General features: G+C 38.6%; 1 pseudogene; it reads right to left on the bottom strand.

The window, feature by feature from the left end:
• Window positions 1–1771: 1771 nt before the first annotated feature.
• The window catches only part of LOC127210131 (zinc finger protein 431-like), a 97715-nt pseudogene continuing 81820 nt past the window's right edge, over window positions 1772–17666 (bottom strand).

Here is a 17666-nt window from a genome sequence, read left to right as displayed (position 1 = left end):
GATTGAACTTGCTCAAAAATCTCATGCTTTGCATCAACAAAATAGCCAAAGTCTAAGAGAGCAGTTTCATATAACTTGAGAAACTGCTAGAGAAATTGTTAATGTCTTATTTGCCCACAATGTCATTCTGTTCCTCCATATGGAATAAATACTTGGTGTTTGATTCCTAATAAATTATAACAAATACTTGTTATTCATATACCAGGATTTTAAAAATTAAATATGTACATGTTGCTATATATACCTATTCAGGGTTTATTATGGCTACTGCACAAACAGGAGAAGCAACTACATATGTTGTTTCTTATTGCCTGAAGAGTTTTGCTACACTTGGTATGCCTGCTGTTGTAAGGGCAAAATTAATGCTCTATTCTATATGTAATGTATATTCTACAATTAATGCCGTGGTCTGTGAGAACTTTTCCTGGAGATGACTGTTGTGTATTCCTGAGTGGATGGCTTTCAGTTTCCAAGCCCTTTAACCTCTCACACCTCTCTATATACATATGGAGAACTAGGAAGGGATATGTACACTACACTGTGTGCTGTGGACATGTGTTGTGTGGATTCAAACTTGGGTTTTCACACATTTGTTGCAAGCACATTTCCCACTGAGCTACATTCCCGAATGAATTAACCTGGTCAATCAGATGGATGTTCTTGACCTTGGAAAGATGTAGAAAGAACACACTTTAGGGAAAAATGTTCTTTAAAAAAAAAAAAGAACAAAAGAGGAACACACACCAGGAGGCGCTAATATTAAATGGTAGGATATAAATCATTCTGAAAAAGTTTGGATAACATTGTTAGATTCCATTGTATGAGGCTGGTGATGATTGTTCTGTGCAAATGTTTTACCACATTTGCTACACTCATAAACTTTTTTTCCTGTGTGTTTTCTGACAAATTTATTACAAACTGATTAGATTCTTTTTTAATTTTGATTTTACATATACATTGATAATATTACATGCACATACAATAAACTACCTATAGCAAGAACCTTAGCACAGTAGGCAGTGCATCAGCCTCATAAACTTTCTCTTGAGCATATACTTTTTCATGTTTTCAGAGATGACCCTCTTGTGAAAATGCTTTACCACATCGATTAAATTCATAGTGGTTCTCTCCAATAAGAATTCTTTCATGATTTTGAAGAAGAATGTGACCTGCAAAGGCTTTACCATGTTGATTACATTTATGAAACATTTCATGCCCTTGAAGAGCAGTAGGATATATAATGGCTGTACAAAATTGATATTCATAGGGTTTCTCTTCAGTATGAAGTTTTCATGACTTTCAAGACTATTGTGATGAGCAAAAGGTTTGTCCCATTAACCACTTTCATATGGTTTCTCTTTACTATACATTCTTTCACGTGTTTGAAGGATACTGTGATGTGAAAAAGCTTTAGCACATTCATTTATTTCATTGGGTTTCTCTTCTGTATGACTTCTTACATGCCTATGAAGTTGATTGTGACGTGCAAAGGTTTTACCACATTGACTACATTCATAGGGTTTCTCTCCAGTATGAATTCTTTCATGAACTCGAAGACTACTGTTATATGAAAAGACTTTACCACATTGACTATATTCATAGGGTTTCTCTCCAGTATGAATTCTTTCAAGAATTTTAAGAGTACTGTGACTTACAAAGGCTTTACCACATTGACTACACTCATAGGGTTTCTCTCCACTATGAGTTCTTTCATGATATTGAAGACCGCTCTGATGTGATGTGCAAAGGCTTTACTACATTTAGTACATTTATAATATTTCTCTCCCGTATGAATTCTTTCATGCATCTGAAGATGACTGAGACGTGTAAAGGCTTTACCACACTGACTACATTCATAGGGTTTCTCTTCACTATGAATTCTTTCATGAATTTTAAGAGTACTGTGACTTACAAAGGCTTTACCACATTGACTACACTCATAGGGTTTCTCTCCACTATGAGTTCTTTCATGATATTGAAGACTGTTGTGATGTGCAAAGGCTTTACTACATTGAGTACATTTATAAGGTTTCTCTCCACTATGAATTCTTTCATGCATCTGAAGATGACTGAGACGTGTAAAGGTTTTACCACACTGGCTACATTCATAGGGTTTCTCTCCACTATGAATTCTTTCATGCCTTTTAAGATGACTGAGACAAGCAAAGGCTTTACCACATTCACTACATTCATAGGATTTCTCTCCAGTATGAATTCTTTCATGAACTCGAAGACTATTGTTATATGAAAAGACTTTACCACATTGACTGCATTCATAGGGTTTCTCTCCAGTATGAATTCTTTCATGAATTTTAAGAGTACTGTGAATTATAAAGGCTTTACCACATCGAGTACACTCATAGGGTTTCTCTCCACTATGAGTTCTTTCATGATATTGAAGACTGTTGTGATGTGCAAAGGCTTTACTACATTGAGTACATTTATAAGGTTTCTCTCCACTATGAATTCTTTCATGAATCTGAAGATGACTGAGACGTGCAAATGCTTTACCACACTGATTACATTCATAGGGTTTCTCTCCAGTATGAACTCTTTCATGCCTTTGAAGATGACTGAGACATGCAAACGCTTTACCACATTGCTGACATTCATAGGGTTTCCCTCCAGTATGAACTCTTTCATGCCTTTGAAGATGACTGAGACATGTAAACGCTTTACCACATTGCTTACATTCATAGGGTTTCTCTGCAGTATGAATTTTTTCTTGCTTTTGAAGATGACTGAGATCTGTACTACATTGAATACATTCATAGAGGTTTTCTCTAGTATGCTGTCTTTCATGATTTCTAAGAGTACTGTGCCATACAAAGGATTTACCACATCGATTACATTCATAGAGTTTTTCTCCAGTAGGAATTCTTTCATAATTTTGAAGACTATTGTTATGCACAAAGGCTTTATCACATTGAGTATATTCATAAGGTGTTTCTCCAATATGACTTATTTCATTCCTGTAAAGGTAAATAGCAAGTATATACTTTTTACCACATTGATGAAATAGACGAGGTTGTTTTTTTATATGCATGATTTAATTTTACAATTTGGTCTAATTGAAAAAAGGAATTAGATCTTAAGGTTTTGTCTCCTGCTGTTTTATTCATAGGCTATCTCCTCATTTTGAGTTCTTTTCTGTGTTTGAAAATATCTATGAACATTAGAGCCGTTAGTACAAAGTTCACATTTATATATCCCTTTTCTAGATGAGTTTTTCACATCTTTGATGAGAACTGTTAGAACTCACAGCTTTACCTCACTGATTGCATTCAATACATTTTCCTGTAATGTCCTGACTCACACTACATTTGCAAAGTGAACCAGGACAAATAAAAGAATTTCCATATCCTTTCTAGTCACGTGGATTTTCTTGCTTGGTGGCTGGTGAATATATTCCCAATGAAGTTGGAAACTCAATTAATTGTAAACATTTATATAACATTCACAAAGACTCTCAAAAGGAAATTCAATCATACCTTCTAATCATTCTGGGAGAAAGAGAGGTTCTGTGCTTCTTTCCCTATCCCTTATGCTCTCACAGCTTGTATCTAATGTGACCTATAATATATGTATGAAAGCAAGAGTACCAAGTAAATGCTATCCACACTGCATTAATACAGTTTATATTTATGCTCATGATAGATATATAATAGAAAGATTAAGGTTTCTCCACAATAATATTCTTGACTCTCATAAACTGCTCACTAAACTTTACTAAGTCACTCTTACTGTGTAACATAGGACTTGCTACACACTACTTGTCTACTGGAAAGTTTTGTACATATATTTATTTTCTAATTTATATGTCTATTGCAATACCTGGGGCATAAAACTAAAAGAATTGGCAATTTGCCGGGCATGATGGCACACACCTTTAATCCCAGTACTTAGGAGGCAGAGGCAGGTGGATCTCTGTGAGTTCGAGGCCAGCCTGGTCTACAAAGCGAGTCCAGGACAGCCAAAGCTACACACAGAAACCCTGTCTCAAACAAACAAACAAACAAAAGAATTGGCAGTTCTACAGAATAAGTTGCAAGTGCTGAAGCTGTTAAAGCATTGTATCCTTGTCTTGTTTCTTAAGGAAACACCTTGTAAACATGGATAAGCTACTTGACACTGAGGTACATTGTACTGTGTAATTTACTAATCATTGTACATTATACGTAGGTACATTGATGAATGTACTAAAAGCTCTGCTTATTTACACTGTTGCTTTTCCTAAAACTTCCAGGATACATTCAAATGTCTTCAAAGGCACATCTGTAGCAGCTGGCACATGAAACTCACCTTCCATGTATTTGAGAATTTTGAAAATGTTCTTCGATTTTGTGGTCTTCCCATTTATAACCTAAAATATATTAACAAGAAATAAATATTATTGACAGTTACCCAAAATGTAAGTTACTGTCCTCAGTGAACCTTAGAATTATGCCTTATATCTCTACCACATTCTGCTTCTTTCACAATCAAAATTACAGAGCATCAATAACCAAGAAAAACTTTCCCCCATATTTTAAAAAGTGAAAGAAAATTCAGTCTTACCTACAGCAGTAAGGTTCCTGTAGGTCTTCAGCATCACTTCTTTGTAGAGACTCTTCTGGGAAGGAGTCAACAAAGCCCATTCCTCCGGAGTGAAGCTTATGTGAACATCGTCATAGGTCACCACATCCTAAAATACCCAATAGACGTGGACAACAGAGAGCTTAAAACAGACAACACTATCAATGTATACTTTATTGACAGTAAATTTATATAATTCACGTGCTTTCCAAACTCATTCATGCCACCCAAGTTCTATGTAATCATGAAGTCATTTTAGGACAAAACTGAAGAGGAGGTTCAGCCATGTCATTTCGAGGATATAGCCTTGAAATAAAAATGCCTATTAATAGATATATAGATATTGAAAAGGAAAAAACAAACAAAACAAAGCCAACCATAATGAGAAGGCATCACAGAAATTATAACCAATTACTAACTGAAAAATCAAAACAAAGCAAACAAAAACAAAGGCATACAAGGTTTATTGGTGCATGCATTCAACCCCAGCACTCTGGAGACAGAGGCAGGTGGATTTCATTGAGTTGGACGCCACCTGGCCTATGGAATGCATTTACAAGGACAACCTGAGGTATATGTTAAAACCTTGTGCTCACTCAGCACCCATCAAAAACACCCAAACAATCAACCAACCAAAGAAACAAAAAAGATAGACAAAAACACTGAAGGTCTCACTGCAATTCTTTAGAAAAAACATGTATTTTCTCCAGTTCTTCATTATTTCTCAGAAATGTGAATTGTCACAGTTTATCCTGTAAGATTAGTAAGATCTTACAAAAGGGAATGCGTATTCAAACAGCTTGTGATGGACAGATGAAAATGTAAGCAATATATATGTATGTCATTAAAAATATAACAGGACAGGACAGGACAGAAGACATGGGCCAAGAATTAAGAATATTTTCTGGTATTCTAGAGGAGATGAGTTCAATGCCAGTGTTACTTATATGGGGGCACACAACTATCAATTAGTCTGTGTTCAGAAGTTCTGAGGCTGTCTTCTGAGTATTCTGAGCATCAGACACGCAACATGCATGCTTACATTCAAAAGACTCATATTCATTTTTTAAGGGTTTCTGTGTCATTTATTTATGTAATAGTGGGTTGGGGGTAACTGCTGTATTGAGTCATACGATTATTATGTTTTTAATTTTTACTTTGTTCACTTAATAATTGAAGCCTCATTCCTTTTCACTTCCTGTTCCAAACCTCTCTTCCTCCCCCTTGTCCCCTCCCACTCTCCCCATGTCTTCAGAAAGGGGAAGATCTCCTCCCCTTTCATCTGACCTCAGCCTATCAAGTCTCATCTGGACAGCCTGTATCCTCTTCCTCTGTGCCCTGACACGGGCACTCTGTCAGGGGGAAGTGAACAAAAAGTAGGCACCAAAGTCCTTGTCAGAAATAGCTCCTACTCTCCATATTATGGGATCCACAGGGGAACTGAGCAAAGGGTCTAACTCTTCAACTATACATGACCTTGGTTGGTGCATCAGTCTCTGAAGCACTCCCTCCTCCACCTGGATTTGTCGGATCGATTGGTCTCCTTGTGGGGCTCCTGTCCCCTCCAGGTCCTTCTATGTCCCTACTCTTCCATAAACACCCTGTGCGCCATCCTGGCTCTGAGTCTCAGAATCTGCTTGGATCTCCTGCTGGGTGGAGTCTTTCAGAGGACCTCTATAGTAGGCTCCTGTCCTCTTCCGTTTCTTCAATGGCTTCCGGTGTATAGTCTATTTGTCCTTCTGAATTAGAATGAAGTATTCTCTCCTTGTTATTTAGCTTCTTTATGTCTAGGTATTGTAGTGTGGTTACCCTATGCAATGTGGCTAATATCTGCTTATAAGTGAGCATATACCATGGTGTTTTTCCGGGTTTAGGTTTCCTTACTCAGGATGATCATTTCTAGTTCCATCTATTTGCCTGCAAATTTCATTCTCCTTGGGTTTTTTTCACTTTTCATTATGTTCCTTTTTAACATATATTATTGTACATGAAGATAATAAACTACATTCAGCAGGTAGAACCATGAGACAATCAGGAATTATATAAATGTTACATTCATAGTGGTTTGGCTATTTGTATTTGGCAAACTCGAAGTAAACATTTTTCCTATCTTGTTGGGTCTAAATTTCTGAATGAAAATCAATATCTATCATATCTCATCTCTATTAACTTAAAACATGTAACTCGATCTAAAAACATATTAACTCCTAACCAACTAAGCTTAATTGTGAGACTAAACTATCTGGTCTTCAACTCCATCAGAGACTTGAGAAGGAATAAAACTTAAATACCTGAGTGAAATGGAAGTGCAGGTTAGCAGCTTCCAAAATGAAAAAATGACAGAGACAGTTTACTGCCTGAAAAGTCCCTGAATGCTCTCTATAATGTTGGAGCATTATTTTCGGCCTTCTAGCCCAATATATCTGACAGACATACTTACGAGGCAGGAACTACTGAGGACTTGCTTACGTTGTCTTGGCAGACTCTGGATGAGAATCCACTTTACTTGTTTTGTGCATCCCACACACCTCAAACAATTATGCTAGAACTGTATAATGCTTATGAAAAATTATTTTTTAGAACAGCAGCAACAACAAAACTGGACACTGACACTAGATCAGACCTCACAGGATTCTTTCCTCTCAGCATGCTGAATGCTGACATCCTGCATCCTCCCTGTTCCAGCCTCAGGTGCCTCGGTTGCTGTTACCCATCAGAACAGAACAGCTTCTGGGACAGCATTGTAGAAAGCTTCTGATCCCAATTGGTCCAGCATTTCAGACTGCCCCACACAGGACTCCTATTAAGCCTGGAGTTCCCAACATTTAGAAAATGGACCACAAATGCTATCCCTGGCCTTCTTAACCATTTTCCCCAATTTTGGGGGTTGCCCTGAAGAAACCTTAAGAGAATGACAACCCATTTCCTCTAAGGAAGCTGGGTGGGGTTCTCTTTGCTCTCTTGGTCTACAGATGCTTATTTTCATCAGGAGTTGGTTATAAGTTATTATAGGTCTTATACAGAGAGAAAACTGGCTTGGGCTCAGGAATGTCTCTCTTCTCCTTTATCTTTTTTCATAGGAGCTGAAAAGAAAGAATGGGGGATATAGGAATATAGAGGGCGGACAGAACAAAAAGTAGATTATTGTATCTACTCCTCAATGCAAGGCCTTAATTGCTACTCACAAATAAGGTTATTTTTAATTCATTGGTATAGAATTTTCTATATTGATGAAAAATGAGTGTAATGCTTTGTTTTTAAGACCTGAGTAGTATTCCAGTGTGTAAATGTCCCACAGTTTCTTTATCCATTTTTCTGTTGAGGGACAGATTCTGGAAACAACCTATATGGCCCTCAACTAAAGAATGGATTAAAAAAAACTATGGTACATTTTCAAAATGGAATACTACTGAGCTTCTAAAAACAAGGAAATTATATTCATTTTTAATAAATCAAAACAAAATAAAGGAAAGAATGTCCTTCACCTTCAATCCAATGATGTAGGAGGCTCAGACAGTACTAAAGTCATGAATAGACATCAACCTGGGAAAACAGAATGACACTCTCTGCCAAAGTTCAACATTCAAGATGTAGGTGAAGTTCAGCACGACAGCAAATGCTTGTCACCTACAAACACACATTCCAGGCCCATCTTCCAAAAATATAAAAATAAAAAAGCCAGGCATGTCATCTCACACCTTTAATCCCAACACTTTGAGGCGAAATCAGACAGGTTAAGGCCAAGTAAGTCTCCAGAGCTAATTTCAAGACAGCCAAATTACATGGAGGAAACTTGTCTTCAGAAACAAAACGAAACAAAAATAAAAATTAAAAAATAAGGCTGGCAAATGGCTTTACAGTAAAAAGCAAATGATTCCAATCTACCTTATATTATTTAGAAATAGTCTATAATGGAGGTGAGGGCATGGAAACACAAAATGGATGTTGACTTGTCATTAAATCACAAAAAAATATATATACACCATGAACTAATTGGACATGGGCTGAGGCTATAGACACTCAAATCCTATCCCCAATGCCTAACTCCCTCTAGAAATCTTTGCCTACTCAAGACTCCGTTAGCACGCCAAAAGGAAGTAACCAATGAGAGACAAGTGTTCAAATACATACTTCTATCTGGGAAGTTTTTCAATCAATCTACTAGTATTGACCCAAGTCACTATAGGCTTCAGGTCACCCCAAGATTAACTTCAAAGATCCTTATGGTCAATACCAGCCCAGTGTTGTTCAAATATCCAAAGTCTCTTATAAAACTCAAAGCAATCTCTTGTAGAATCTGGTTGTCTCTGGTATGGCTGGTGGTCCCTCGAGAAATCTGAGTTCTAGGAATGCACGTAGGTGTGTGGCCCAGCAGAAGGAACTTGCAGGAGACTAGGTGTAGCTTACAGCTGCTATGTTTTCCTTGTATCCTTGTTCAAGAGGGGTGCTGGCACACAGAGATCTCACCTGTCTTCCTCAAGTGGCTACCAAGGTCCTTCAGGGATCAGTGTGCTGGACCAGGAATGGAGTGCACAGGGAAAACAGTGTAGAAAATACCGTGACTACTAAAAGTATCTATTTTTCTTATGATAAAGGAAACATATATGTATTCTATGTATATACACATGACACACAAGGAAAATGGTGCCAGTTCGCTTTCATCTAGAGTTGCAGGTAATTATGAGATTCCTGATTGTAGTGTTGAGATTAGAAATCAGTACTCCCAAGAACGATAAGTGCTGAGTAACTTGCACAACCCCCATAATAATTTTTATCCAATAAGCTAAGTGTCTTTTATAAATTAGCAAAAATAACAAACCTAAATAAATACAAAAGTAAATAAATGACCATCATTATTAAAATGTTGGGTATGGTCAACTTACCACATAAATGTATTGCAATCCAAAGAAAATTGCCAATAATTTATTACAGGAAAGCTGATTTCAAAGCAACATTAAAACTGAAAGCTGAATGCTCAATAGGATTATTAAACAATAGTACACATTGACAGAATATAATTTCTATAGTTACTACAGAGTTACAACCATAAAGACTGTGAACATTATTTGTGAAAGAGTAAAGTGATATAAAGTCATGAATAAAAGCACAAATAGCCAAGTTTTAACCAAAAGTCTTTAAAAGAAAAAGTCAGACTGGAAAAATAGAATCTTGACCAATATCACCCTACTTCAGGTGATTCTATGTGTATGGAAATATATTTGTATGGAAATTAAATAGAGGTTGGCCAAGAGGTTGCAGACCTCTCTGACTCTCTGTCCTTCAGGAAGACACTCATGCCTAACCAGAACAAAAGACCAAATAGGCCAGTCATCCTAGACCCAGCACCCCTCCCCTCCTCATCAACACATCCTAGCCCTCAAGTTGAGTGGCCAATCAGGGCTTAACTACAGGACATAAGTCCAACCTCCAACTCAGCTGGAGACTACCTGCTGGATCAGAGGCTACAAAGACCTGCATAACTACTGAGGAACTTGGGCAGAGACACTCTGTTCAAGCATATACCACAGTTCAGAAGACCAGAAAAAAATAGGAAGCCAAGCAAGAAAGCACTCACTAATTCAAAAGAGACAAGCCCAGAAATCAAGACTTAAATGAATAATCACCTGAAATGCAGATGCCAAAACACCAGTATTGGAATACAACAGGAAAGAACCAGGGCAGTATGTCAACAGCTATCCTGTTACAGCAAGCCTGAATTTACCAGTACAGAAGAAAAGGACCTTAAAACCACCTTTATGAAAATCATAGAGACCTCAGAGAATTGAATCAATCACTTAAAGACATCAAGAAAAAGACAAAGAAAATAGTGTAAATCTCTTATAGAAAGCCAATGAAACAAATAAATGTGTTAAGGACCAAAAACAATAATGAACACAAAACTGTGGGAATTATGGAAATAGCAATCTAGACAAGTAAAAAAGAGGAGATGCAAGCATCACCAAGAGCTAAAAGAGACAGAAGAGAATTTCATGTGTGGAAGATTCTATGGAACAAATGGGTATATTGATCAAAGAAAATGATCAGTCTGAAAAGATTCTCATCACTAAACATACAGAATATCTGGGACACCATGAAAAGTCTGAACCTAAGAACAATAGGAACACAAAAGGATAGCAGCTTAATGGCACAGAAAATATTTTTAAGAAAAGATTACTATACCCAGGAAAAGTTTCAATCATGAGAGATGAAGAATATAAGATTTCAAAATAAGGTCAAATTTCAACAGTATTTATCTACAAATCCAGTCCTACAGAAAATGTCAGAAGAAAAACTCCACACCAAGGATGTTAACTATGCCTATGAACATACAGGAAATTTATATTTTCACAGCAGCAAAACTTGTCCTGTCTGTCCATATCTATTCAATAAAATATGTTAAGTTCCAGCTAGGGCAGCATGACAACAGAAATAAGTGATGGGAATATAAAATGGAAAGGAAATGGTCAAAGTACCATGAATTACAGGTGATATATCTTAGGATATATGAGAGATCCCAAAGTTGTTTCAGAGAACTCCGAGAGTTGATAAATATCTTCTGCAAAATGACTAGATACAGAATTACATCAAAACAAAATAGCAGTAGCTCTCCTATATACAAATGAAAAATGGGCTGAGGAAAATATTTTAAAAATACAATTCACAATAGCTACAATTAATATAAAATATTTTGGGGTAACCCTAAGCAAGCAAGTGAAAGACTTGAATGACTATAATGTTAGAGAATTTTCATTAGATTCTTTAGTGAATGAAACTGAAGAAGACATCAAAAGACATTAAGATCTCCTGGGTTCCTGCATGGATAGAATTTACACAGTCAAAATTGCGATCCTGCTAAAAGCAATCTACAGATTCAGTACAATTAACATGAAATTTTCAACACAATTCTTTTCAGACCTTGAAAGAACAATACTCAATTGTGTGTGGAATAACAAAAAACAATCCTGAACGGTAACAGAACTTTTGGAGGTATCACCATCCCTGATTTTAAGCTGTACAACAGAAAGATAGTCAAAACATCTCATAAAAAGAGACATACAAATCAATGGAATCAAATTGAAGACCCCCACACTAATGATCTTCAAATAATTGTACTGGTCTAACTTGATATATGGATTGAGAAGAAAAGAAACAGAAAATTATTTATCATCCTGCAGAAAACTCAATTCCAAGTGGATCACAGAGCTCAACATAAAACCAGATGCACTGAACATGACAGAAGCGAAAATAGGAAGCACCTGTGAACACATTACACAGGAGAAAGCTTCCAGAACACAATACCAATCATGCAGGCATTAAGATCAACAAATGAATGAGACCTCAGGATACTGAAATGGAAAGGACACCAGCAATAGACAAAATGGCAGCCTACACAATGGGAAAAGATTTTTATGATATCCACGTCCAACAGAGGGCTAATATACAAAGTACAAAAGGAACTTAATAAATTAGACACCAATGTCCAAGAAATATTTTTAAAATGTTCAATATCCTTAGCCTTCAAAGAAACACAAATCAATGCTATATTGAAATTCAATCAATGACCTGTCAGAATGGCTAAGAGCAACACAGTAAGTGACAACTCATACTGGCAAACATGTGGAAGAACAAGATCACATGTTCACTTTTCCTCTGAGAGCACACTTTACAGCCACTATGAAAATTAATACAGTGGTTCCTCAGATACTTGGGAATCAAGATCTCAAGACCCAGTTTTACCATTCCTGGGCATAGGCCCAAAAGATGCTCTATCTTACCACAAGGACATTTGCACGACTATATTCATAAAACCTTTAGTCATATCAGGCAGAAAATGGGAACAGCCTAGATGACTCAATAGAAGAGTGGATGAGGAAAATGTGGGATGGTTAAATGATGCTGTATTGCTCAGCTCTTACAGAAAATAGGAAAAAGAAATTCACAGGAAAATGCAAGCAACTACAAATTTTTCATCCTGAGTGATGAATCGTATGAAGCTGGTGGGCCGCTTGGCCTTTCTGTGGGTCCCCTACCAATTAGAGCTGGGGTGTCTCTAACATGGACTGTTTCTTGCCTCTGGATTCCCCTCCCCTAGCAAGATCATGATGTCTGTCCTCAGTGGAAGAGGCGGCACTAGCCTGATGAAACATGGTGTGTCAGGGCAGGCTGGTAAGGCGGTTTCCCTGTCTCTGAGCAGAAAGGTAAAGGGAGAAGAGGGAAGTGGGTGGGATGGTGGGACTGAAACAACAATCATGGAACCAGCATGGTTCTGCACTAGGCCGTCTGTGTACATGCTGTGGTTTTTTAGCTTGGGTTTTTTTGTGGAAGTTCTAAGAGTGGAGGTAGGTAGGGGTGCCTCTGACTGTTTTGACTGTTCATGGAACCCTTTCACCCAATTGGATTGCCTTGTCCAGCCTTGTATATGCTCATGTCTCTTTGGCTATGGTGTGTGTGTGTGTGTGTGTGTGTGTGTGTGTGTGCGTGCGTGCGTGCACACAGAGAGGTAAGAATAGATCAGCATGTCCCCTGGAGGTGGAGATACAGGCAGTTGAGAGCCACATGATATAGGTCCTAGGAACTGAACTCTGGTCCTCTGAAAGACAAGTCCTCTTACCCACTCAGCCATGCCTCCACCCCTCGGATTCCAGTAATATGTTGCTGAAGGATGAGCCATCACCTCTTTTTTTTTTTTAACAGTTTCTAACCTCTTTGTAAAACTTGTAAGAAAAACATAAAAGCAGAAAGCAATGGTCAGACCATCTAGAAACCAGACCTTCAGTTTTCCCCCACACATCAAAAGCAATGTGGGTGTGCACACTGGATAGTGATGTTACGAGCTCAACAGTGTCCCACACCCTTGGCTGCAAAGCCTCACTCTCCCTAAGGAATCCACAATCAGAGAAGTTTAGTGGCCAAGAGACATTGCCCAGGTCACCACACAGAGGGAACAACAGTCTGTTTCACATTCCATTCCAGTACCTGTAGCTCAACTGCCTGCTACCCCTGACCTGAGTACAGTAGCCCTCACATTCACCCTGGTATGGCTGCTGGTCTCCCTCACAGCTTCCTTCTATTAGTGAATATGGTTGTTAGGCCTTCCCAGAATCTCTCCTAAACTACAGCCACCCACTGGGTCACAGGACAGTAGCACATTCCCTACTGGATGAACAAGGATCACATGACTAGGACAGCACAGCCTTCCTAGCTCACCCTTTTACCCTCTGGTCAGATAGCCCTAGCCTGAAAATCTTTATTTTAGTTAAAGTTCTTTCAGTCTCCAAAAGCACTTCATGTTCATCTGTGAAGACGTAAGGTCCCTTGTATGCACGTGCCATTTCAAACACAATATCTGGAGGAGCCATTTTTTGGCTTCACCACTGGAAAGTCCTGCAGCAATGACTCTGAGATTCCATCTTACACCCATCAGAATGGCTAAGATCAAAAAACTCAAGTGACACCACATGCTGGCGAGGATGTGGAGAAAGAGGAACACTCCTTCATTGATAGTGGAAATGCAAACTTGTACAACTGCATTGGAAATCTATCTGGTGCTATTTCAGAAAACTAGGAATACAGCTTCCTCAAGACCCAGCTATTCCACTCCTTGGAATATACCCAGAAAATGCTCCACCAAACAACAAGGACATATGCTCAACCGTGTTCATAGCGGCCTTATTCATAATAGCCAAAACCTGGAAACAGCCTATGTTCTGGCCTGCGGGGTCTTCAATGGGTACCTGTGGAGGGGGGAGAAAAGTGGGGGGACAAGAGACCCTGGAATGTTCCAGCAGGTGTCTACCTTTACAGCTGCTATAATCACAGAAGAGGAAGAAATTCCAGAGAGAAAGGGAAATTGTAAAAGATCTGGTTAGTCAGGAAAAAGTTCCCGGAACTGCTGCTTGCAGGCAGCTGGCCTTTAATCTGATCTTACCAGTAGTCTTACTGGAAATGCTAGTTTATAGCCAGAAAGGAGTAGCTTGGGGGTCTTAGAATGACCGTCCCCCACAATAAACCACAACAGGTGTCTAACTGCCGATCCACGACAGGGTCAGCTGGTTTCTGGTAAATGACAGACCACTGGAGAAATAGGAACCTAGCCTCTCACAAGATGGCTAAACATTGGCCATATAGCCCGTCCCCTACAAGCGTAAATGTCCCTCAGTTGAAGAATGGATAAAGAAACTGTGGCTACATTTACACTATGGAATACTACTCAGCTATTAAAAACAAGGAAATACCGACATTTGTGGACAAATGGATGGAACTAGAAATGATCATACTGAGTGGGTTAACCCAGAAGCAGAAAGACTCACATGGTCTATACTCACTTATAAATGGGCACTAGCCCAAAAGGCATGTCCCATGAAAGTCTTCACTTACCAGGAGAATGGGATAGATGTCAGGACATCCTACTGGGACTCTAGATAAGAGAAATATAGGATATGGAGAAATAGAAGGATCCAGAGGGTCCTAGAAATCTACAAGAAGAACATCATGATGGGTGGATCAGAGCCCAGGGAGGTCTGCTCAAACTACTGCACTAACGAAGTACAATACAAGTAGTAAACACTGAACCCCTACTCTGATCCACCCAATGGACAGGACATTCTCCACAGTTATGTAGAGAGTAGGGACTGACTTGACTTGAACTCTGGTGCCCCATATTTGACCACTTCCCCTTGGTGTGGAGGCCTGGTGGCACTCAAAGAAAGACTAAGCAGGCTACCAAGATGAGACTTGATAGCCTATGACCATAGAGAGGGGGAGGAGGTCCCCCTCAGTCATAGACCTAGGGGATGGGGAATAGGGTGAAAGCGGAAGGGAGGGAGGTACGGGAGGATACAAGTGATAGGATAACAATTGAGATGTAATCTGAATAAATTAATTAAAAGTATGTTTATAATGGATGGACTGAAATTTTAAAGAGCACAGACTATTTAAAAATGGAGAGAGAACATCTAAAATCAGGAATTAAAACATAGAGTCATTTACTATATTATGGAAGCAGAATGTCAAATCAGGGGTAGAAATTGGGACTATATAATAGATGTTATAGGAAAACATGGGCAATGTATAAAATAAACTGGATTAATTACACAATATATTCTAACTTAAATACTAAATATATGAATAAACTCTTTAGTTAAACGAATAAAAAAGATATCCTGACTATTTCTTAAGTACACAGTGTCCTGATGCAGCAGATCTTTATTCACTAACAGGTTCCAAAGGTGTCATGGGATGAGAAAGACAGGAAAAATAGAAGGAAGAAAAGATGAAAGCTGGTGTGGGGAGGTCTTGCACGAGACAGGTCTCATGCCAAGCAAGCTGATTAAAAAGAATAATATCTGGTATACTACTTCCAGGCAAAAATGGAAGGAAACGGGGTACTTCTATGAAGACAGCAGAAACAATCCTACAATACAATAAGCACAGAAAGAAGTTAATTAAACATGCTGCATAAGGGTAATGGGATCTTAACAACATTAGTGACCTAGCCCACAGTGGCCTTGGGATTGATAACCACAGCCACATGTGGTGGTAAGAATTGGGGGTCTCAAGAACAGTGGCAACCCCTCCCAAAAGGCCCTGGCAGCAGAATGTGACCAATTCTCCCTAGCATATTCATGGTTTCGGAGAAGAAGCTATCTTTTTTTCTGTACCACAGGCTCTAGTGAAAGCTGCTGAGGCCTAGGCCCCAGGCTTTTACTGGATCTGCCAAGCATCTTCCTGGGGTTTAGAAGGAGCTATGCTCCTTCTCCACACATGGGAAAGTCTTGCTTGATCAGGCTAAGCCTCAATACAACAGTGTTTTCCTTTCCAAATAGTTGTCATCTGGGATCTTCGTGACCATATGACACAACTATGCTTTTCTCAAGAAGAAAACTGGGTGGTGATGGCACACCAGGCCTTAGTGTTGGTTGTGATGCTGTAATGCTCCATCAAGCAGCTTGTTAGACTCCTGTTCCTTAATATGAGGAATGGACTTGTCCAAGTTGTCTCCTTTGTTTTAATTTGGAGCCAAATGTCTAGATAATCCTAGTGAATGAGCATGTTTTCTAGCACCTAATCTCTAACAACCCTGGTTAACAAACTATGTGTTTTGGAGAGCTGTAGAGGCAGCCCACTCTCAGCTAAATTCTACTTTATGGAGTGCTACCTAACACATGAGAGTCCAATTACCACTTGCAGGAAATTAACTCCAAATGGATCTCACTCCTAAAGGTTTAAATGCAAAGTGCAGAAATTCTAGAGATACTAGAGGAAATAAGACTCTCTGAGTTTGGTGTCCTGCCATTTTCTAATGCTTCACAAATATGTCTGTCAGATATATTGGGCCAGAAGGCTGAAGATGATGCTCCAACATTACAGAGTTTTGGGTGTCTGTTCAGGCAGTAAACTGTCTCTGTCATTTTTTCATTTTGGAAGCTGCTAACCTGCTATTCCCTTTTACTCAGGTAATTAAATTAATTCCTTCTCAAGTCTGATGGGGTTAAAGAGAATTAATTTTAAAATTAAGCTTAGTTGTTTAAAAATTAAAAAGATACTTTTAAGTCTAGATAGATACTTTTAGGTTGCTGGATTTGAGCTTTAATAGATGTTGATTTAGGTTCAAAACTTTAAACTTACCACAATAGAATAGATAATATTTTCTACAAGCTTGCCAAATACATTTTGATTAGAAATTGTGTGTGTAAGTCTTACCTATTAGTTTTTGTAATTTTTCATAATTGTACTTACTGAATATAAAAAAAACGGCCTTTTTTATTTTGACAGAAAAGGGGAGATGTTGGGGGATAATCTGATGTATTCTGATGCTAATTATCGCTTGCTGTCTGACCCACCTTTTGCTTAATAAAAAGCCATCCCACCTGGGCAGGGCAGGAGATAGGTGGGGCTTAAAGAGGAAGGAATTCTGGGAAGAAGAAAGGACTGCCAGGAGGAGAGAGACCTGAAGTGAAGAGAGGAAGGCTGCAATGGGTTAGCTGGAGGAGAAGCACATGGCCAGTGGCGTGGATGGAGAATCCAGATGAAGAACACTAGCAAGTATTTGGGATTATGGATGGAAGGCAGCTTGATAGAAATTATTAGAA

The sequence above is a fragment of the Acomys russatus genome, chromosome 27 (assembly GCF_903995435.1).
Source record: "Acomys russatus chromosome 27, mAcoRus1.1, whole genome shotgun sequence".
Taxonomy (NCBI): Eukaryota; Metazoa; Chordata; class Mammalia; order Rodentia; family Muridae; genus Acomys; species Acomys russatus.
The sequence above is the reverse complement of the archived record's forward strand: the minus strand, read 5'-3'. Positions and strand labels throughout refer to the sequence as shown.